Source organism: Diabrotica undecimpunctata, chromosome 1 (assembly GCF_040954645.1).
Source record: "Diabrotica undecimpunctata isolate CICGRU chromosome 1, icDiaUnde3, whole genome shotgun sequence".
NCBI lineage: Eukaryota > Metazoa > Arthropoda > Insecta > Coleoptera > Chrysomelidae > Diabrotica > Diabrotica undecimpunctata.
In genome coordinates this window covers 173,299,543-173,324,880 of record NC_092803.1, presented here as the reverse complement: position 1 = coordinate 173,324,880, position 25,338 = coordinate 173,299,543, and the positions used below count along the sequence as shown (strand labels likewise).

The window sequence follows — 25,338 nt, the reverse complement described above, 5'->3', positions numbered from 1 at the left end:
ATGCAAGGTAATAGACAAGTCAAGAATATTGGTGGGAGAGTACCTGAGGGGAAAAAAAGAGAGGAAGACCAAGAAAGAAATGGAGAGATGTAGTAATGGAAGATGTCAGAGAAATGGGAAGCTGATGGCTTCCTAAGAACAGTAAACGATAGAAATTATCCATCCAGCAATGGGCCTAAAAGGCCTTTAAACACTTTTCATACAAACAAGAATTTAATACAGTTTATAACGTAATTTGAGTCGTTTATAAATCTCTGGTTAAGACTTATTGGAGCCCATTTAGCTTTGTAGTTTTGGAGCATTCCGTATTCCTTTTGTTTCTGTTGAACTATCATCTATTAATCATATTCATAGACACTTTTGACGCTCCTGATAATAAGAACGAGGCCTTCGTATCGTCTTTGCTTCTATTAAAACCGGTTTACCTACCACCCAAGATCATTGTTTTGTTGTTTGAAGGTTTATGGGAGGGTGCAAACTTAATTATATCCAATCTTAATAATAGGTATGCCCAAGCGCAGCATGGTTCCGCGAAAGAGGCTGATAAAGCAATTATTAGGGCTAGTCTAAGGAAACACAATCAAGATCTTAAGGTATAATTGTAGTTTCTGAATGCATTTTACATACAAATATTCTATATAGCCCACATCTAACTGTTGTGCTGGAATTTTTTGAGCCTGGACATATTGCACAACGTCCACGTTTTCTAGAGCTTTGCACTTCTGTTCTAGTAGGTTCTTCACATGATTTATATTTCATTAGAAAACCTTGAATATCCTGAGGAAGATATCGCATTGTCGCTCTTTCTGAAAGATGTACTTTCATTAAACTCAAGCTTAAATTCTTTAGAAAAATTCGGCGACATATTTTGGGATTTGTTTTATTGGCACAAAACAACACCTGCGCGTTGATACCCGCCATATCCATTAGAGAAAAAAATATAATTAGTGGCCATCTTCTGGTTATTCTTTTTACAGAATATGATGCACATATTTGGTCAATAGTATCCACACCGCCTTTTGTGGCATTATAATCTAGAATAATTTCTGGTTTTTTAGTTTCGACGTCTACGGTGGCAGTGTCATGCATCGTGGATAAAAGTATGACCGACTTACTTTTTTTTGGAACAAATGAAACCAAAGTGACATTTTTCTGGAATCCAAAGAGTGACGTTCCCACTTCTTTTTGTTTTTGGGGTAAAAATTCAATAGGTATTTCCCTTTTGTTTTTTCTGTGTGCCAATTGTAGTTATTTTATTTTCCAAAAGGGGAATAGCTAAAGGATAACTGGTATACCAATTATCGGTTGTCAAATTGCGATTTGAACCTTTTATATAATCAATAAGCCTATCTACAATATCACTGGAAGAGTTTGATACAGCATAAGGCCCCTCAGGTTGCCGTCCACAATAAACCTCTAAATTTCCAACAAAGTAAGTTTGTGCATCGCCCAAAATGAACAGCTTGATACCGTATTTTGCTGGTTTATTTGGTAAATACTGGATGAAACTACAACGTCCTCTGAATCCCTCTAGTTTTTCGTCTATTGTAACAAATTCACCAAGATTATTTTTACAGTTACTAACAAATGCGTCCAATATTTTTCTAATTGGTGCAAGTTTGTCATATATTTTCCGTTCATGTTCATCTGTTCATTGAACAGATTCTTTTTTACTATCAATGTACAAATTAGTAAATTGTACGATGTTCTCTAATATATCAGAATCTATAATTTTTTCAAAAGCTGAAAGTTCTGAAGTCACTTTTGAAGCCACTGCCTTTGGTCCTGGAAGTATTTTGATAATATTTTTCTTTTTAATTTTTGATTGCGACGACGCGGAGACGCCATGCAGTTTTTTTATCTTTATCTTGAAAATATTCGAAAGCAGTCGTACTTACTGCAGTATTATCCTCGAAGTTACTGGCTCTGTCGTGGTCATTCTGTTCTTGTTCAGATTCAGAATTGTGGTCATCATGGTGTATTATTTCTTCATCTGTCTCAGATTCATCGGAATATTCTATTTCACTAGTTTCTGTTTCTGGGTCTTCATTAAGAATTTTATATAACTCAGCCTCAGTTAAAAACTTCTTTCTAGCCCTGCAAAAATAAAAAAAAATAACACACAAATAATGTAACAATGCAACTAAATTCTTACATGATATTCTCTCAGCGTAGCCGTTATATTCCTTCTCAATTATGTTACAATATCCCGTTCAACCTAAAATAAAGTAAAACTAAAGTTAATTTGACTTTAATTTCGAATAACAACTTTTTATAAAGTAAAATAATTAATGGATAAAATACTTACACTAGAAGGCGCGCCGTGTATTATGTACACAAAACCGTCACACTCTCGTGTTTCTAAGAATTCTCACAAAACTCAGCTGCAACAAAAAATATTCCTCAACTATTCGAACGACAGATCTCTACTGGACGAATAGACGCGACGATAGAATCAGATTGACGACACTTCTATTTTTAGACGACTTTTTCTATTGGACGTGTACAAAATACACGGGCGCGCCCGCTCGAGGGTTAAAAGACTAGTAAATAATGTGGCAATTGCATTGAAAATACCTATCTCACAAATATTAAACAGTAATATCATTTACTTGGCAATCAAGATTTAAGTTAAAATATTAGGTTTTATAGCTAAAGTTAATAATCTAATAGTAATTTAAGTTTTAAACCATTTTCAACTTTTTTTTGTGCATATTGTAATAAAAATTGTGCAAAGTTAAAAAAGAGGCAAATAGTACCTATATATATATAGTATTTAGTGTTTAAGAATGTTGATTAAATCCATTTTCTAAATCAGTTATTTTCTGCATACATGGATTGAAAGGTAAATTCCGGACGAAATTCTCGGAGCGATGACAAAACTTTAAGCATTTGTTTGAAGCAGCGATGAAATGTCGAGAGTACAGTGGTAGGCTGAAATTAATTATTTCTTTCATTAGTAGAAGTTTATTAATTAAGGAAGCGCTTTAGATTCGTCTTCTTGTTTATTCAACGTCATCTCAACCCTTTGGCACGGATGAGAGCAACTTTAAAATGGAAACTTATAAGAACGTCTTGTAGCTTGAAACAAAATTAATTATGTATTATGTAAATTTACTGAGGACGTGGAAAAGATACCAAGTGATTAAATTTTTAGGTAAAAATATTTCTCTCCCTTTTCCTTGTTGCAAAGCTAGCGACGTTTGAAAAATAAATGAAAACAAAGGACGTGTAAAATATTAAAAAACTTGCTGCATTAGATCGTAATTAATAAATCGGTACCTCGGAGGTAAAAGACACTATGTCCATTTTCTTACTTTTTGAGGAGAGCAGTTTTAAAATTTTTTAAATTTGTAATCAGTAAATACTCAAATGTTTCTTATATTTAACCAAGATTAATATATTATTATTGTGGTGTGTATAATCATTTTTGATTCCATGAAGTGTTATATACCTGAAGTTTGCCGTTCATTATTTATTTTTTTTTAAAATGTGTAGTTGGACATAGTGTTGTTTACCTCTAACAACTTTTTTAAATAATGTGGCATTGCATGCTAAGGTCTTTACGAAATAAACAATACAAACACATTAAACAGCCTATACTATTATTTTATTAGAGGTAAATATTATAATGTTGTAATAATTAAGTAAAATTATAGACAAGTTTCAAAATTGTTAAAGATGCTCCATATCATCTTCATCTTCTTGTGGGTAATCGTTTGTGGCTACATCGCTATGTGTTAAATTTTGATAACACGCATGACAAACTGACGGAACAAAAGGCAGTAGTGCAATTAATTCATTGTACTTTTGTTTTGTGATTGGTAATGGAATGAGATTACTGAGACTTGATTTAATTGGGCTGGAAACGTTACTTGCTGTCTTCGATACCTTATGAAGTCCACTTCATGCATATTTTGATTATTGAAATCGGTCTTATAAAAGAACTTTCCAATGTGTTCTTGTTGGACTTGTAGGAAAACACATGTTGACAGTAGAACAGGGTCTTTATTAACATTTTTTTGCTACTTACAAAAGGAGGATTAGATGACAATTTCTTATCGAACAAGTTTTTGAAATCTGCAAGTTCCATATTGTGCACTGTGTATTTACCTGATGTTTGCCTAACTAGTTGTTGCCAGTCCCATGGTGTTAAAATGGCAAAATTGGAGAGTTTCTTTCTTTTTCTTTCGATTAAAGCATAAACAGTGTCTGCTTCCATATGTGTGTGCCCTTTCAGTAAAAACTTTTGATTGATCGTCTTTATTTGCAGTATCCAAAAATAGCACATTATAATACTTATATTTTTATTTTGTCCATATCAGTTATCGGTCCAAAGAGTGATGTCCTCTACTTGACTACCTGGAATTGTATTGTCAGCCCATTTCAAAATTGACGAGGCAATTTCATTTGCACCTCGGGCCCCTTTCGATTCGTCCCACATTATACATTGTACAGAAGAATCACTAGCATCGTGTAATGTAAAATTTAATGTCCAAAGCTTCCTTTTGTAGAAACTAATACAATTGTTTGTTAGTGGTGAAGGCAAACATTTTTGCAAATCACCAGATAGTACTTTGTATTTTGGTGACTCTTTAGCTATTATAAAGTCCAATTGTTTTAAGTTATACCGATTTTTAGATTCAATTAGGTGAGCATCATGATCAGCCTGTACACTGGTTAGTTCATCTGCAGAAGATTATTTTTTAATTGAGCGGTGAATGTACTGCATGTATCGCAAATGTCTCTTTCGGGCGGTTTAAACGACAACTTGAAGTCTTTATTAAAAATATCTGCGTACAACCACTTTTTTGCTCTGAGTTTTGGATCTACATGTCTTTCATTGCATTCATCAATGTACAGTTGATACATTATTTCTATTGTAAGTTCTGTGCCCAGATAATCTCTATTACTCCTTTCTCTGGAATAATGACTCTCGTATTTTGGGAATGATTTAATATGTTGATGTATACTATTTATGGTTTCGGTAGGAGTTTTATTGGTTGGCGTGTGTCTACCTCTTTGATCAGCTTTTATTAAACCTCCTGACTCAATTTTTTGGCTGTGGCTCAACATATTTACTGCTACTAAATTAGATATACAAAGTGTGTTTAAAAACATAACCTTGCACACCTTCAATAGCTGATTGTTTACTGTAAAATGGTAGTGTAGTGTATTATTTTTAGATTTGGTAGAATTTAGATCTTTTTTTCTTGATCGAAGAGTAGGTTGGATGTCGATACATGAGAAGATAAATTGGTTTTTAAGATCTGAAACGTTTGTCTCAGTCCAGTATGAGTTGAAAATTTTTTGTCTTTCGTGTTCTGGCAATCTTTCAGAGCATTTCATGCGACACATGCAAGGAGGCTTTAACATTTTTGCAGGCATGTCTTTGCCTATTTTACTGAGATACTCTTTCCCACCAGCTATTTTTTGTTTGCGAACATTACAGGCCCAATTTTGTTCATGTACTACACGTTTTTTACCTTTTTTTGCACTTAGTTATATTTTGTACCTTTCTTTTAACACTTTTTTCTTCTTCTAAAATAACTTCATTATGTTCATTAAAATTGCCTGCATCACTGCTTAGGGATAAATCGTCCTGAAGAAGTTTTTTTTTTTTATTGCCCCACTAATCGTAGGAGTAATAATAGCTTTCTCTTTTACCTTTGTTTTCGCTGGTTTACTTATACGTCTCATATCATTGTCGTCCGATTCTGAGCTTTCACCACTTAGAGGCTCATAGATTTTATCAATATCCGAATTTTCATCTCCAAACAAATTATCATTTTGGTCCACTTCTTTGTTATAACGAATATATTATATCAAACCAGCTAAAAGAAGGACTTGAATCGTGTTTTATTATAATTTATGAAAATATTTTAATTTAAAAATAATGTTAAAAAATAAAAAATTTAGAAATGACTTTAAATTATTATGTTTAATTTCAAATCGAGAGCTGTCATTCGTTTCTCGTAAAGTGTAGCACAAAACTGTATTGAGTTGTGGCATACTAGAATAAATAAAACACATTGAAAAAATTAAAAATTTAATTTGAAATTAATACAAAATGAATAACTTTTACAGTGAACAAGTGTGGCATTTAAATATATGTATTATAATTCGAAACTGCTGAAATAATAGTATTTTGTCATATCTCCATTATTAAAAAATTCTTCAAACATTTTGGACATTAACTCAACCGTCTCTCTGGTTATTAAATTTATTAGATACCGTTTTTTGTTGTTAATAATAAAAATAATATTTATCAAAACACATTTTTGAACGTTTTTTTTTATTTAGATTTAGTGCAATTCCGTTATCTGTAATGGCAACAATGACTTGTTTCACGAACCATTGTCTCCAGTCTGAACCAGAGGCTCTCTTATATATCTCTGGTCTAAACACTGGTTTACATTGGGAAAAAAAAGTGTACCATTTTTATATGACGGGAAGTGTACAAGGGTACATAACACTATGTCCGGATGGTAAATGACGGTGCACACATATAGTAGAGGTAAACAACACCAAGTCCACATGGTGTTGTTTACCTCTGACTGGAAGTGGACTTAGTGTTTATTAAAAAGTCGGTAATTTGCCGTAAAATTGTCTCTGCCTATGTGTAGAGCCAGAAAAGTTATATTCAAAAGTACAATAATCTAAATTTCGATAAAAATGGACATAGTGTCCTTTACCTCCGGGGTACACAAATTGACTCCTAGAAACTCATGAATGTTCTATTTATTGTAAATCAAGATGTCTCAGATAAACGTCTTATGTTTTGAATATATAAAGTATCAAAAACAAATATTAAATAGTGTTATTTCGTTCATCAAACTGAATATACATTATATTCAAACTTACGTGCTAGATAAGGGCAATAATGACTGGGTATTTCTGATGCCAGCTGCCATCCAGACAATCAGGTATTAGGATTTCACCTGTAATTTTAAGGTTATGTCTTGTTGATCATCGGAATTTAATTATAGCAGTGCTCGGTATTTTCAGTGATAAATTGCTATTTTGTATTAGTTAAATTTCAAATTAAGATGGAATTTAATTTAACCTCATTCGAAGAAGCTCCAAGAAGTAGGAAAAAAGTCAGCAGCAGAATTAAACAAAAATAAAGCAGGAGTTGCTAGGTGGGTTCTAATTTATGTTTACCAGGCTATTGTTTTAGTCCAGCTTGCTATTAAGGATATCACTCTTATTTGATCCAAAGACAATCTCTGTTAGGCGAATAACAGTCCTTATAGAATTTGTTTTTATTGAAGGTATTCTGCAGGTCATCATGCAGGGTAGAGTCGATGGCAAAAAGGGAATAGGTAGAAAGAGGAAGTCATGGCTGCGAAATATTCGAGACTGGACAAATATGACTGTAGACGAATTATTCCACGTTGCAAAAGACAGAGAAGCTTTTAAAAATGTGGTCGCCAACCTCCGTTCATGGGGACGGCATAGGAAGAAGAAGAAGGTATTCTGGAAATACTGCACCAGAGTTTCCTACAGACAAATATACAGCAAATTACTACAAATGCAAGTAACTGACTATGCAAGAGGTTATGAATTTCAAGAAGCTGTTCTACAAAAAACCTTAAGGGGACCACCAAACCAATTTTATTTTAAAGCATTTTCAACTTCACAAAGTTGAAAATGCTTTAAAATTTTTACAACATTTTCAACAAAGCTTATTGACAAACTTGAGGATTTATCATCCCTTGAAAATCTCATTGTTGTTGAAGATTTCAATTTTCCAGAGATTAGCTGGCCCATTATTTCCAAAACTGATACTATCAATTCCCAAAATTTGTTTAAAAACTTTATCATAAACTCAAATGTATTACAACTGATAACTGAACCTACAAGGTTTAGAGTCAACAATAATTCTTTAATTTTAGACTTATTTTTCACAAATACGTTTCGTGACGTATACCACTACTGATTTCTTTAATGTAAATTCAGTTTTATCCCAGTTAAACTGGCAATCTATTTTTCTTAGTCACTCTGATCCATCGTCAATGTGGGACTCTTTTCTTCATACTGCTACTACAACAATTTCTGTTCATACAACCGAACGGCAGCTATACAGAAATCGACTAAAACCTTGGATTAACATCTCAGCTACCCATTTAATTCGACATCCTCCTCCTAAGTGCCTTCTCTGTTGAGGTTGGCGATCAACATGGCAAATTTCTCTCTGTTCTGGGCTTGATGAATTAATTCATTTCCTTTTGTGTGGGTCCAATCTCTGATGTTTCGTAGCCAAGATTTTTTCTTTCGTCCTATGCCCCTTTTATCTTTAATCTTGCCTTCTGATATTACCTGAAGCTGCTCAAATTCCCTATGGCGCATTATGTGTCCTAGATATGATGTCTTTCTAATTTTGATAGTATTGACCAGATGAGGGCGTGTGTTCATTGCTTTCAGTACTTCTTCATTCGTAGTTCTGCTGGTCCAGCTTATTCTTAGCATTCGGCGGTACATCGGTTTTAATGTCTAGGTCTCACAGCCTATAGTAATAGAGACCACACATATTCCAATATGTGTGGTCCATAATAGAGACCAATCTTATTGAGACTGATTGCTTGGGGTTACAGAGCATTTTACGCATATTCGCGAAACCAGATCTTGCTATTTCAATGCGTCTTCTAATTTCTTTTGAGTGGTCTAGTTGACTATTTAGTTCTCTGCCCAGGTATATAAAGCTTTGTGAACTCTGAAGGGTGATACCATTTATTTGTATGTTATTTGTAACTTGTTCATGGGGGTTTTTGTGGAATACCAGAATTTTGCTTTTGGAAAAGTTAATGTCCAAGCCCAGTCTGTGACTTTCTTCTGATAATATGTTCATCAATATTTTTAGTTGGTCTTCTGTTTCTGCTAATTCTACGGTGTCATCGGCATATCTTATTTTGTTAATGATGATTCCATTGGCTCTGGCACCTTCAGGGCGATCTTCAAGAGAAGCTCTAATTATATGTTCGGCATATACATTAAATAATAGTGGGGATAAAATGCACCCTTGACGCACTCCTCGTTCTATGTTGATGTACTTGGTGTTTCCGTTCTAATTCGTAATTTGTAATTAAGCGAAAGCTTTGGCGAACATATAAATTGACTGGTTCCCTTGATGATTTTCTTGTCCACCGTAATTTTTCTAACCGAGTCAAAAAATCGTTGCTAAAGTTAAGAACAGAATTTGAAGAATATATCATTGCAAGTGATAATAGTAAAAAAATTTATCGATACATTCGCACATTTTTATCTTCTAAAGTTTTCATACCATTACTTCAAAAAGCTGACGGGTCTTTATGTTCTTCGAATAACGAATCTTTTTAATGTTTATCGTTATTCTTTGCTCAGGTTTTTACAGATGAACCTAACGATACCATTCCTCAAATAATGTGCCCACGTTTGTCTAAAACTCTTGATAATATATCTTTCACACCGGATGGAAATAAGGATCAGTATATGGACCGCTACTTTTTTGTATCTAAACTAGTGTTCTTCCGCTCATTGTGTGCAGTAAGGTGCACTGTAAGTAAAGACGTGGTGACGTTATGGTATTTGACGAATGGTTGCTATCCATTCTTCTCTCTCCTGGGCGCGGTGTGCTGCCTCAGACAGAGAGTAACCGGTAACGCACTTTATTTGGTCTGACCATCGGAGTGGCGATCTTACTCGGGTTCTTTTACTATCTACCTTGCCTTCAACCAGCAACCTCTCCATGCCTTCCTTTCGTCTGGTAATGTGTCCAAAGTAGCTCAATATATTTTGATTGATGATTGTGCTAAGCCTAGTATTGGTCGAGTTGCCTAGTCTATGTGCTCTCTAGGGTATGCGCATCATTTTACGATATACCCACATTTCAAAGGCCATTATATATCGTGAGTCGGACTTTTTAATGGTGCAAGTTTCTAACGCATAGGTAGCGATAGGAAAGATAAGCGTCCGTACTAGGCGCAGTTTCATGTTCCTGGTTATGTCCGTATCTTTCCAGATTTTAGTAAGTTTGACCGTTGCTGATCTGACCATTGTAAGGCAGAACAGAACCTAAGTAATTGAAACGGCTTACCACTTCAAACTCCGCTACGTTTCGTATTTCAGGCTGGTTATTTCTAATTCGATCAATTATCATTACCTTGGTCTTCTGTACATTAATTTTAAGTCCATATTCACTACTAATAGTATCTAGTCTGTTCATGATGTATTCAAGGTCATTTGTTGATGATGCTAATACTAAAGTGTCGTCAGCATAGCGGAGATTGCTGATTTTTCGGCATCCGACTGATATTCCTCCTTGCCATCCGTCGAATACAATGCGCATGATGTGTCCGCTATATATATTGAATAACGTGGGAGAGATAATACATTCTTGAGAGTTGTTTTACATATCGGCAAAAATAACCCATTACTACCGTACTTTATTAACGGACATCCCTTAAACTCAATAACCTACCACAACGATCTTTGAGTGATTATAAATAGTGACTTAAATTGGTCTGATCACATAGTGTCGGTGTGTACACGTGCAAACTCGAGACTGTTTTTGATCCGTAAATGTTTTACACGTATATCTCTTGTTAGTAAACTTTACTCAATATACGTTAGACCTATTCTTGAGTTTGCTGGGCCAGTGCAGAATCCAGATATGAGTCGCGATAAAATCCTACTTGAAAATGTTCAGCGTAAAGATACAATACTGGCATACGATCGTGTGACACCTATTTATGAAGATAGACTATCCATGGCTCATCTCACGACATTAGAGCAGCGACGTCTTCGAGGTGACCTAATTATGTCTTTCTGTATTTTAAAACATAATTTAGGGAACCTAAACACCATATTCACTTTAAAAAATTTATTTAAAATCCTTTATAAAAGGTATATAATTAATTATGTACCTTTTATAAAAGATTTTAAATAAATTTTTTGTGGTACATGGTATACAGCCAGCTACAGAAACTTAGTTTCCTTGTGGATTTTATATTCACTTTAAATCAAGACGAAACATTAAGAGCCCATCGTTACAAATTAAAGAGGGAATAAACTACTGCAAGGTCGAGGGTGAACTTCTTGCCAAATAGAATATTTAATATCTGAAACAATTTGGATCAAGCTTATCAGCAACTAGTGTTAACATCTTTAAAAATAAACTTGATAGCGCTTTATTTTATCTATAGGATTGTGTTATTTTAGGACCTCATTTTTATTTATTGTTTCACAACTTTTGTATGATGTACTTAATTGGTGTTAGTTTTATAAGGATATTTTTCTTTGTTTTTGACCATAATAGGAGCTCGCTTCTCTGTGCTTATTTGTTATATAAGTAATAATATTAATAATAAATTTTCTAAAATAAAATTATTTAAATAAATTATGATCGTTATTGTATGATTTTAAGAAACATTTTTAGAATAATAAATCGTATGACAAGTATCCCATAAGAATGAAAAGTGAATGTTAGCAAATACAGGAAACAAGTCTTTTCACCTTACACAAAAGGTTTGTTGGGCATCGGTGTCAGCTTTTACAAACTTTTTATATTTCCGGTAAATGTGCCGATCCTTTTGAAAATCACCGTAGAAATTCGAAAGTCAACATTAGGATAACATTATAAAGTACAATATAACACCTACACGCTTTTTAACAAAGAACACGCGATGTAAATAGAAGACATTTTAAGAAATATGCGATCGGTCCCTATTGACGAAATAAAAATGTTTCACTTTTGTATAAGTTGTTTATAGTATAAGGAAACGAATCTGTTATCCCAATTGTACATTGAAATCTTTATGGTGGATGTAATTTAGCAATGTTGTAAAATATGAAGAAAACAAATTAAACAGAATAAAATGAAAAAAAAACAGTCAAGATTTGATTTCACGTCCAAAGTGTCTATGTATCTGAAGAAATCCTTAGCGAATTGGTTTCTTGTACTCATACAGAGTAGATCCGAATAAAATGAAAAAAACAGTCAAGATTTGATTTCACGTCCAAAGTGTCTATGTATCTGTTTATACGTATTTCGACCTAATAGGGCTCGTCAGATCAGCTATTCATAGGCTTTCTCAACGTGAAAAATAAATCTTTTCTGTCTTTAAGAAGCAACAATAAAATGGCTTTGATATGGACGCAATAGCGACATCTGATAATAAATCCGTAAAACGTTTCACGTTGAGAAAGCCTATGAATAGCTGTTCTGACGAGCCCTATTAGGGCGAAATACGTATAAACAGATACATAGACACTTTGGACGTGAAATCAAATCTTGACTGTTTTTTTCATTTTATTCGCATCTACTCTGTATGAGTACAAGAAACCAATTCGCTAAGGATTTCTTCTTAGTTGAGGAGACATGTCGTGGAATGCAAATTCTAGATTCCCCATGTCTCTATTAACATCTTTATCAACGTCTGTTTTGCCTTGCAATTTTTAGAAGGCTCAGATTAAAGAGTTTCGAAACTATTTTACGGATTTATTATCAGATGTCGCTATTGCGTCCATATCAAAGCCATTTTATTGTTGCTTCTTAAAGACAGAAAAGATTTATTTTTCACGTTGAGGAAGCCTATGAATAGCTGATCTGACGAGCCCTATTAGGTCGAAATACGTATAAACAGATACATAGACACTTTGGACGTGAAATCAAATCTTGACTGTTTTTTTCATTTTATTCTGATCTACTCTGTGTGAGTACAAGAAACCAATTCGCTAAGGATTTCTTCTTAGTTGAGGAGACATGTCGTGGAATGCAAATTTTAGATTCCCCATGTCTCTATTAACATCTTCATCAACGTCTGTTTTGCCTTGCAATTTTAGAAGGCTCAGATTAAAGAGTTTCGAAACTATTTTACGGATTTATTATCAGATGTCGCTATTGCGTCCATATCGAAGCCATTTTATTGTTGATTCTTAAAGACAGAAAAGATTTATTTTTCACGTTGAGAAAGCCTATGAATAGCTGTTCTGACGAGCCCTATTAGGGCAAAATACGTATAAACAGATACATAAACATTTTGGACGTGAAATCAAATCTTGACTGTTTTTTTCATTTTATTCTGATCTACTCTGTGTGAGTACAAGAAACCAATTCGCTAAGGATTTCTTCTTAGTTGAGGAGACATGTCGTGGAATGCAAATTTTAGATTCCCCATGTCTCTATTAACATCTTCATCAACGTCTGTTTTGCCTTGCAATTTTAGAAGGCTCAGATTAAAGAGTTTCGAAACTATTTTACGGATTTATTATCAGATGTCGCTATTGCGTCCATATCGAAGCCATTTTATTGTTGCTTCATAAAGACAGAAAGCTTAGTTTTAAAAAAAGTTAGACTTAGTTTATTCAGTTAGTGAGGAATACGGCCTGAGCCTCAACTTCAAGAAGACAAAGTGGATGCTGATAAGCAGGAAGCAACAGCCTGCTCGACAGTTACATATAAGTAACATACTAATTGACCATGTAGAATCTTATGTGTACCTTGGCACCAACGTAAATGCAAAATGGGAACAGGCCACAGAAATTAAGGCGAGAATAGAACGAGCTAGAGCAGTATTTAGCAATATGAAAAAGCTCCTCATAAGCAGGGATTTGTCTCTTCCCCTAAAACTACTTCTAGTTAAATGCTACATTTTTCCGATCTTACTGTATGGTGTGGAGGCCTGGACGCTGACGGAGACGCTCACGAGAAAACTAGAAGCATTCGAAATGTGCGTGTACCGACGCATTCTTCGTATATCCTGGACCGAACATGTCACCAACATAGAGGTAATCCAAAGAATCGGAAAGGAGAAAGAAATCGTGAATACAATTAAACAAAGAAAGCTTAAATATCTAGGCCACATATTGAGACACGATAAGTACCGTCTACTGCAATTGATTGTCCAGGGAAAAATAGACAGTAAGCGAGGGCCAGGCAGGAGAAGACACTCGTGGCTCCAAAATCTGAGGAAGTGGTTCGGGCTCACATCGGTCGAACTATTCAGAAGCGCCGCAAACAAGATCAGAATCGCCATGTTAATAGTCAACGTTCGCAACGGACAGGGCACTTGAAGAAGAAAAGACAGAAAAGATTTATTTTTCACGTTGAGAAAGCCTATGAAAAGCTGTTCTGACGAGCCCTATTAGGGCGAAATACGTATAAACAGATACATAAACATTTTGGACGTGAAATCAAATCTTGACTGTTTTTTTCATTTTATTCGGATCTACTCTGTATGAGTACAAGAAACCAATTCGCTAAGGATTTCTTCTTAGTTGAGGAGACATGTCGTGGAATGCAAATTTTAGATTCCCCATGTCTCTATTAACATCTTTATCAACGTCTGTTTTGCCTTGCAATTTTTAGAAGGCTCAGCTTAGAGAAGAAATCTGAATTGTGTTTCGAAACTATTTTACGGATTTATTATCAGATGTCGCTATTGCGTCCATATCGAAGTCATTTTATTGTTGATTCTTAAAGACAGAAAAGATTTATTTTTCACGTTGAGAAAGCCTATGAATAGCTGTTCTGACGAGCCCTATTAGGGCGAAATACGTATAAACAGAGACATAGACACTTTGGACGTGAAATCTATAATATATACTACTAGAAATACTAGTTTTATTGAATATATTTACCTTTTTTGTAGATCCAAAAAAACCAATTCGCAACAACAATAAAAGCGCACAACTCTCCCTGTGGTAATCATCAATAAAAAAACTGCATAAACACAGATCAACATCACAGGAAAATACAGCGCGAGAACGGTACGCAATGTTATCGCTTACACAAATTATTCTTTTAAAATTGTTATTAACTTCTTAAAAAGTCGGTTACGATAAAAATAAAACGGTTCAGATTTAGTCCAACAGCCTTGATGATTTTATTACTGGGATACATACGTCCCGTCAGACTCGAAAGGCTTAAATTGTTGTTGCTAATTTTGCAATAATAATTATTATTTTTCAATTTACAATCAATTTTATCTTATAAGAAATTTAATTATAAAACTTTTTTGTCATTACAAATTTTGTCTAAAATGTATAGCTGCCGAGATATAGCAACAAAAAGGAGGAAAACATTGAATTTTCTCATTTTATTCACAAGTTGTTTAATAAAAAATTTAGCCCACCTTTTGAAGTGTACTCATAGTTAAATTATCATTCCTAATTATATTTCAAAGTCATTAAAGCAAAAAAATAGGATTATATACGATTTACCCAACCCAAAACAGCTACCGCCTGGTTTATATACCCATACAACCTAATACTGCATGTATTTGAATATAATTTAGCCAAACTGTTCGTAGTTTGGTAATAATTTGTATTATCATTCACCATTTTAACGTGATTTCTAATGACTGACAGGGTCACAGGTAAAACTAAATCCGTCGATACATCGATACACAAGTAACATACTTTCCGAATCTACTTATTTCACTGTCGCAGATTGATGGGCATGTACGAACGTTACCCATGAATAACCATTGGACTCGGCAATTTGTCACAGATTATTGTCATGTATTGTGCTTTGCCAAACAATGTTCCTGGCCTGTTTATGAGACACACGCAATTTGATGCTAATATATTACATCTCCTTGTACGTGTACACTGAGTGCACAGCCCGAAACAAACATGTCTCTTTGATTTATCTGCCATATTGGATCTAATTAGTATTTACATGTGACTTATTATTTGGCATGTCATATTTGCATGTATTTGCATCGGTATTCGAGTGGAAAAATAAGTAAAAACCGTTTTCAACAAAAAAAAAATCGAAAATTATTGAATATTGTATTCATACAGATGTAAAAGGCAATAGCAAGTTGTAGTATTAATTTACAGAATGTACGGTTTTCCTGAAGGAGAGTGTGAATTAGCTTTTGACTAAATAATGTGTAAATTAAAAACAAATAGACAAATCAGATAAAGTTTTTGAGAGTTACCAGCAAGTTTTTGAATTTTTACAGTTTTTTATAGATAGTTTACACAATTAAAAATGTTTTAAGTGTATGGTTGTCTGTAATGAGAATAATTGTCTGTAATGATAGTTGACGAAATAAAAAAAAGTAGATAACGTTATCCTCATACGAGTCAGCATCACAAAGGACAACATTGATGATGATAGCTTAGTAGAATAATCACCCTAGCGAATATGGCACACTTTGCTATGAACCAGGTATTTAAAACATAAGACGCACATCAAAGGACTAAGATACAAATCTACAAGACCATTATCCGACCGATATTGAGCTATGGATGTGAAACTTTAATCTACTCCTTCTTTGTGTGCCGTGCTTGTTTTTAAGCGTTGGCTATCGCCGTATTAACAAGCTGATGAAATGTTTCTCGGTCGTCAGCTAAATAAAACAATTCCTCGACACTTTGGCTTTCTTTTTTTCATTTGACCCAGGGTTTTTCTTCAACTTTGCCCTGAAAGATTAACAGGAGTAAGCGCTTTTAGGCCCTTTTATTATATGACCGAACTATTGGACATTTCTCATTTTATTTAAAAATTACTTTATAAAACGTAAAATATTAAAAACCCTATTGGGCTACATCACAGAACGTTTTCGGAATTAATATTCCATCATCAGTGCTATCATAAAAATATAACAAAGCGTACCAGACGTAGCACTTCAATACTCTTAGACGTGTGGTCAATGACAGGCTTCTACTCCACAATACAGACCGCTAGTTAATAAAGCTTTTTTGTAAAACTTCTATTGGGGTAGGAATTTCCTTGCCACTTTCAAACCCTGCAGTCAATCCAGCTACCAGATATTAATTTTTGCGACTACCGTCATTTTGTTTTCTTTGCGTTGAGTGTTAAGCCCCTTTCAGTGCATTTGTTGTTTACAGCTTTTAAGAGGGTTTGAAGCTTTTCTAGACTCTCTTGCATTATGTCGGTGTCATTTACGTATCTGACATTTTTACCACCGATTTTAACACCTTCGCGACGATTATTTAACGCTATCTCGAAAACTAGTTCAGTGTAGGCATTAAACAACATAGGAGATATAAGCGGTCTGATTGTAGTAAAGATTTTTCAGCAATCTAATGTCATACGTGTCCAGACCAGACTTAGTTTAAGCATTATAATAGTAATGTATGTGGTACTCTATCAAAGGCTTTTTCGAAATCTATAAAACATACGTAAATATTTTTCCTAAACTCAATGCTCTTTGTCAAAAGTATTCGCGTGCAAAAAAGAGCTTCTCGAGTACCGTTTCGGAAACCAAACTGCCCATTACCAAATATCCTCCCACAAAGCTTCTATATGCGACATTGCAATATTTTCATAAATATTTTGAACGTGTGATTCATTAAACTGATAAGTCGATAGTCTGTCTATGCCACTGTCTGGCATTCCTTTTCTTGGGAATAAATATTGATTATAACCAGTTTTCTGGTAATTTGCCGCTGCTGTTTATCTTGTTAATTAAGGAGGTTATAATCGCAACACTCTCATTACCTAATAATTGCAACAATTCTGATTCTCCAGGTATTTCGTCAGGACCAGAAGCCTTTTCGCTTGGCCGATGGCCTTCTGAACTTCTGAGATTAGAATAGGTAAGCCTGTATCTCGGTTAGATGTTATTTCTTGGTAGATTCTTTGGTCATCTTTAAATAATTATGTTATATAATTTTCTCATTCGGTACGGCGCTCTTTAATATCGCTTAAAATTCTACCACCAGAGTCTTGTACTATATTTTACCTGTAAATTCTGCTTTTGCCTGTTCCTTCATTTAGTTTTTTATGCAAATTGAACCTGTCATGTCGTTGCTCCAATTTCTCTATTTCTAAACAGTCATTTTTAACTGCGTTGGCTTAGAAGATTTTCTCGAGATGACTGATTATTGTCATTTTCATTTGTTCCCAGCAATCATATATATTGTTGATATCTTCTAGTCTAATTTCATAGAACTTATTAATTTCTTGAAAAACCTTATTTAGAGTGCACGAGTCTTGGAGTGCATGTAGTGATATGTGGAGGTTTTCTGATTTTTACAGACTCTCTTTAGCCTAAAACTTGAGTATTGACTCAAAAACCTGTAAACCGCATAGACATCTTTGAAAGACAGGTACTGAGACGAATACTAGGTCTTATAAATGAGAACAGCAGGTGAATTAAATAAAATTGTAAAATATGTAATCTATAAAAAGAACCATCTTTATCCCAGTATATCCGCTTATAGAGCTTCAATGGGCATGGGCAGGTCATGTATTTAGGTGGAAGAAAACAGATTTCCTAAAAAAAGAACTATTGGAAGACCAAAGAAACGATAGGATGATGTGAATGAGAACGCAACAAATCTCCTTCGAGTCGATTGTGAAGGAAAATGGCAACAGACAGTAACAAATGAAGAGGTTTACTGAAGGAGGCCAGGGGTCGAATTGGGCTATAGAGCCATAGACTAAAGGACGGAAAAGTGAAGGATATTGTTTCTTTGGTGATGTGGAAAAATAAAATTAAAAGAATAAACCCCGAGGAGGTACAGGATGCTCAAAACCGTTTATCATTAGATAGATAAATTCTTACAAGATGGATGGACGTGTTAACTTTTACAGCAAAATTTTAGAGACATCTTGAGGAGAAACCAGACACAATGTTATTTGGACAGACTTCTTATAAAAATACTTATATATATATATATATATATATATATATATATATATATATATATATATATATAATGTGTGTGTGTGTGTGTATGTTTGTGTGTGTATAAGATCCTCATCATCATGGTGCTAGAACCTTAAGGCTTTTTCAGTTCGGAGCACCAGTAATTTTTAGCATATTACGTTATTTCGAATATTAACTAAAGTTTTAGTCTGTCCATTTTCGCATTCCCACCAGTTGCGTAGAAGTTGGCAATCAATATGGTCCAGATAACTTTGTTCACTGCTGCTCTGAAAAAATGCACACTGCCAGTATCGCCTACTGTCTAATATTCTTCAACGACGATATTCTTCAATGCCCATTTCTTTAGTCTTCTATCTTTTCTTCCAAAATCAGCTGACTTAGTTAGTACTTTTTATTGCTTTTAAATAGGTAGTTTGTATAATTTCAATATCTAACAATGGATCTGCCATTTCAAAAACATTATAGTACCTCGAACTTCTTGTAGCTATATCTTTTGCTGTTTCTCCACAAGAATTCTTTATTCTAGGATCAATAAAGGGATGCATAAGCAGCATCTGGACTGTATCATACGATGCACCATGTGCAGCCGCTATGTGCGATGGAGTTTGTCCTCCTTCAGACCTGGTATTAATATCTGCTTCATGTTGTATTAAAATCTGAGGATGATCTTTTACAAGCCTGTGAAAATGGGACCTTAAAACTGGTTCAAAGAATTTTAGAAAACCAGCCTAATCTTATACACGCTGTAGATAAAGATAAATATACTGTACTACATAGAGCATGTTATAGTAATCACCTAGAAATTAAATATTTGTTACAAAAGGGAGCTAACATTGCAGCACAGACTGAAATGAAGTAGCAGCCTCTACATTCTTGTTGTCATTGTAACCATAAAGAATGTGCTGCTATTTTAATACAACATGGAGCAGATATTAATGCCAGGTCTGAAGGAGGACAACTGAGGACAACTCCATTGCACATAGGAGCTGCACATGGTGCATCATATGATCAGTCCAGATGCTGCTTATGCACCCCTTTATTGATCCGAGAATAAAGAATTCTAGTGGAGAAATAGGAAAAGATATAGCTACAAGAAGTTCGAGGTAATATCTTCTTCTTAGTCGTTAACCTGATGCAGGTATCGTGATATCATGAAGCTAGCTAAATTTCCCAATGTTCCTTCACGATTTTCTATCTTCTGCCATTCTAGCACATTCTGACAATGGAGCGTCAATGGTAGCAACAATATGGTCCGTGTATCGTGTGGGAGATCTACCTCTATTTCTTTTGCCTTCTACTTTTCCCTGGATGGTAAGTTTTTCAAGACCATTTCTTCGAAGCATATGTCCAAAATAGCTTATTATTTGTTCTGATATTTGTGTTCTTAGTCTTTTCTTTATGTTTAGCTGGTCCAGTATGGATTCATTTGTTCTTCGGGCCACCCATGGTATTCTCAGCATTCGTCTCCAGCCGTACATCTTAAATACATCTATGTTCTTTTTGTCTTTCTCAGTAAGAGTTCAGCATTCCGATGCATAAGTAAAAACTAGAAAAACTGGCTTTTCCTAATTTTTGTTAATTTTGCCATAGCACTTTTTGCGATTGCTGACCGCCGCTTTATTTCTTCAGTACAGCCTCCTTTGTTGGTTATTAATGAGCCCAGATACACAAATTTATCTACAATAGCGATATTGTTTATCATGACCAGATGATTTTGATTGTTGTTAGCTCTGTCAATTATCATGATTCTCGTTTTATCTCTGTTTATTTTAAGGCCCATCGTTAAGCTTACGACTTCTATCCGTTGTAGCAGGTAAATCAATTCAGCTTCAGAACTAGCGAGGATAGTAGTATCATCTGCATATCTCAAGTTGCAAATCTTCTTCCCGCCAATGGTGATGCCACCGTTCCAGTCCTCAGTAGCTTTCCGCATTATCCATTCACCATAGATGTTAAATAGAAATGGGCTTAGTATGCAGCCTTGTCTCACGCCCTTTGTGACCCTGAAACTATCGGTTAGTTCCCCATTTATTCTAACTCTGGCATAATTGTTATTGTACAGGCTTTTAATTAGCAGTATCAGATGACTGGGGACTCCCATTTCAGACAAAACCTGCCACATTTTACTCCAGTTGACCAAATCGAAAGCTTACTATAATCTATGAAGCACAAATATGTTGTGATGTTGAATTCTCTGGATTTTTCTACAATCTGCCGTACGTTTAAAATTTGTTCTCTAGTACCACGTCCGGGGACGAAACCTGCTTGTTCCTCCGCAATGTTAGGTAGTAAAAAGGGCTTTATCCTCTCGAGAATTATGTGTAAGAGTATGCTACTGCAATGCGCAATTAGAGCAATTGTGCGATAGTTGCTACATAAATCTTTCGCTCACTTTTTATGTATGGAAATATATAGTGATTGTGTCCAGTCCTCAGACCATTTACCTGTCTCCCACACTCTTTGACAAATTTAATGTATTATATCCACTCCAACGTCATCTAGGGCCCAAATCATTTCATTAGGTATGTTATCTGGACCGGCAGCTTTCTGACTTTTTTGCCTTATAATTGCTGCTTCAACTTCACTTTTGAGTACGTCAGGTTCCGTCACAAAACTGGCATCTTCGAGGTAATATAATGTTTTTGAAATAGCAGATCCATTATTAGATATTGAAATTATACTTTTTATTGAGTTACATATATCTTAAGTATGATATGCATATCATAGTTGCATATATTTTCACATTATGAGTAACTTCCATATCTTTTTTATGTGTTGGATCACCGTGCTGTTTGTGAAATGCTGGATAAATGAAATTTTGAGGATGCGTTAGTGGCACCCCAATTCGAAAACTTCTAGTCATTTAAATTTTTCTTTGTTAAGGTCCAGGTTTCTACTCTATAGATAAGGATATAAAATTCTTGTATTGTTAAAAAACAATCACAATGGTTACCTAAGACTTTCTGAAATTACAATACTTGGATGAATGAACAAAATATTAGTAATTATCCAAGACTGCTGAGTACATGGCCCTGGAAGAGGTAGGAGAAGAACACCAAAAAAGAACTGAAGACGTATAGACAAGACATGTCTCCGAAAAGAAGTAATGTCAGTGTGACTCAAGATAAAAGGATGATAATCAAAGTCAATTTTTTTACATTAGAACCAATTAATTGGAATTGGAAATGTTGTTTTAATATACCGCTGCTCAGTATAAATTCAAACAAACCAATTAATGTTACATACTGAGGTTCCAATATATTTTTCTTTAACACGTATTAAATAAACTTCAAACATATTCTCTGCATTCTTATATGCTGTCTACAAGTGTTTTTTATTTAATAATATTGAAAACGTCACTAGTTGACGCTTTGACGTCAGTCCATTTTTATTCTTTTCCAGTAATGTTTGACAAATCAACTTCGTACTCACATAATCGTAAAAATGGAACATTTCAGTAACATTTAGTAACTTTCGATCCACGTGAAATGTCTTTATTTACCGTATGAAATAAAGAAATCTCTCCCTACACCCACTTTAACCACATTATATCCCAGTAACCGTGCAAGTTCATTGAAGCATTCGTGCGTTTTATTGAGCGAATAGATGATTACAAAACAAAGTTCTGTATGCCTGTCTGAACTTCAGCTTCTGGTCAAGCCATTCACCCATAATTCCTATTGTTCGGCTTTTTCATTCATTCATAGCAAACGTGGTATTTATTTAAATGGTTTCGGGGTGAATTTGCAGGATTGATAAAAAATGGATTATTTTTATCAGCTGTTCAAATGTAAAAGTATATTTGTGTCACAAAACGGGCAATAGGAAGGGAATACGAATATATATATATATATATATATATATATATATATATATATACTTCATCTAATTTACTTACCGTTGCACGTCATCCGCGTCATAGCCCGTGAGGTCACATGATACCAACACATAATATTTTATTAGGCGGTAGGTGTGTTCTTTTTTAGAATCACTTTGCCGAGTACACTGGCATTACAGCCACTAGACATTTTTTATTATATACGAAATATTATTTAAAGATTTCTATTAATGTTAACTTAAAGAAATACGCAATAATATGTTTCATTTAATTTGTATAAATGCATTATAAAGCGTTTTTATGAAGAGCATTTGTTCGGCACACACTGTAACTGTAATAGAACGAAGATGATATTTTGGCATAAATTGGTATTAACTAATTATATTAATTGATATTATTAAATTGTAACACTTATTTGACAGTTGCGGTGTTGACACTTTTTGTTTTACATTTTACATAAAATAAAATAAATATCTGTGTATTCCATTTCACATCTTTATACGACGCATACAAGCGGCTCAAATTGTTTTGAACAAGATTATTTTTTAACTCTTGTTTTGTTTCTATTTATTTACATTAAATATTAATTTGTTTTGTTGTATAATCCACTTTTGCAATCTTTTTGATTTAAAATGGATTCAGGATTTTTTTATACTTTGACAACTATGTCAAATTCGATCTCTGTCAATGATAATGACGTGCAACGGTAAGTACATTAAATGGACTGTATATTGTTACGATAAATATATACTGGCCTAAATATATGATGACTAATAATATTCTGTTTTGTTGTAGAAATTTGGCGGAGGTTCTAGATTCAAAGTTATGGTGAATTCTCCAACTAGATATTTCTCGATTTTTCGATGCAAGACAAAGCGATCTTTCGATGCTGTTCTAGTATATCAGGATTTCGTATATAAATACAACATTTTTATATGGAGGGGCAGTTAATTCTCAAGACCCGCGCACGCGAATTTGTTACGTACGGATATAATAAATTATTGTAAGATAAGTTAAAATAAATAAAGAAATAAATTAAATCCGTAAGTGTTATAAATATTGAACCTTTTAATAAATTCACAACAAATGGTGTCAGAGTGAGATCGAACATAAATTAGACTTATAATAATAATACAAGTGAATATAAAATAAATTGTGAAAATGGCTACGATTTATGAGCTGACAGTGACTAACTTAAGAAGACATCTTGAAGACAGAGAATTAGCTTCTACCGGAAAAAAGGCTGAGTTAGTCCAACGACTAAAGAACGCTTTGCTAGAAGAAGGACTAGATCCAGAGACTTATATATTTGAAGACAAACATGATGCTGTCCTCTCGTCGATTTCGAAAATTTCTGGTGACATCGCATCATTAGAGAACAAAGTTTCTGACGATATTTCGAAAGTTTCTTCTGATGTAGCCAAAGTTTCTGGTGATGTAGCCAAAGTTTCCGGCGACATCGCTTCATTGGAAGACAAAGTTTCTAACGAGATTTCTTCGCTGGAAAGCAAAGTCTCTGCTAACATCTCTTCGGAAATCTCTAAAGTCACTTCTGAGATGTCTGCCCTGGACGATAGAATATCTTCATTAAAAAACCAAGTTGCTGCCGATATGTTAGCCTTCGAAGAAAAGATATGGAAAGAGATGGAAAAGAAGATGGAGGAAACAGGGACAGCAGAGAGAGGTAACAATCCGATTACAGTGGAGATAAAAGAAGACGAGACGAAATTTAAGTTGGAGACACGGCCGAAATTTGAAGGAAGTGGAGGTTCTATTCATGTTAAAGTCCCAACTTTCGACGGAAAATCATCATGGAACAACTACATGAAACAGTTCGAATCAGCCGCAAGAGCAAATGGATGGTCTGAAAAAGAAAAGGCTGTAAACCTGACTATCGCCCTTCGAGGAGATGCCTTAGATGTGCTTCAGACCATAGCCGTAGAGGAGACCGATGATTTCGAACAACTGAAGAAGAGGTTAAATATGCGATATGGCCACGAACATTTGGAGCATGTATATCAGTCACAGCTTAAAAATCGTAGACAGAAGAAAGATGAGGCTCTTCAAGAATATGAGGTAGATATTGCCAGATTAGTACGATATGCTTATCCAACAGCTCCCGAAGACATGATGGAAAAATTGGCCGTTCAAACGTTTATTGATGGTCTTCGTGATCATGAAATGCAGAGAACACTACGATTAGCTCGTCACAAGACGCTGGTTGATGTCCTATCCGCCGCCCTCGAATACGAGTCAGCTACGCAGGCCTCTGGCGGGTACAGTAAAGTTAGGACTGTAAAAGAGGAAGGAGATGAAGATAAACTTGACCAGCTCTTTAATTTGATGAAAAGCATGACATGCAAGAAAAAGAAGACCATAAAATCAAGAAACTCACCATCAGGAAAACCAGAACGAGTCAACCCTAGGGAGGCAGCTTCGACCCGGAACTCTTCCAAAGACCCTCTTATACTAATAGCTTCTTTGAAATGTCGTGAAGATAGTGTATATGTAGATGGAGACATAAATGGTAAAAAGCATACGTTGTTGGTGGATACCGGAGCGACCAGAACCATTATACGCCCGACAGTTCTAAACAGCCGAAAGAAACTGTTACCAACGAGGTTGCGACTTCGGACCGCTACAGGTGAAAATGCCAACATTCATGGAGAAATCCAGGTACAATTGGGAATTGGAGCAGAAAAGTTCGTCCATACTGTTATAGTTGCTGACATCGAAGAGGATGTTATATTAGGAATGGACGTAATGAATATGCATGGATTCCAATTGGATTTTAAGAATAAGGTAATCAAAGTTGGCAACGAGGAGGTATTTCTCCATCCACATAATGACAACACTGTGCAAGCAGCCATT

The 25,338-nt window shown here is 34.7% G+C and overlaps 1 pseudogene; it reads left to right on the top strand.

Annotated features, from left to right (window-relative positions):
• LOC140436409 (ankyrin repeat domain-containing protein 49-like) lies at nucleotides 1-21,336 on the top strand (annotated as a pseudogene).
• Nucleotides 21,337-25,338: the final 4,002 nt, after the last annotated feature.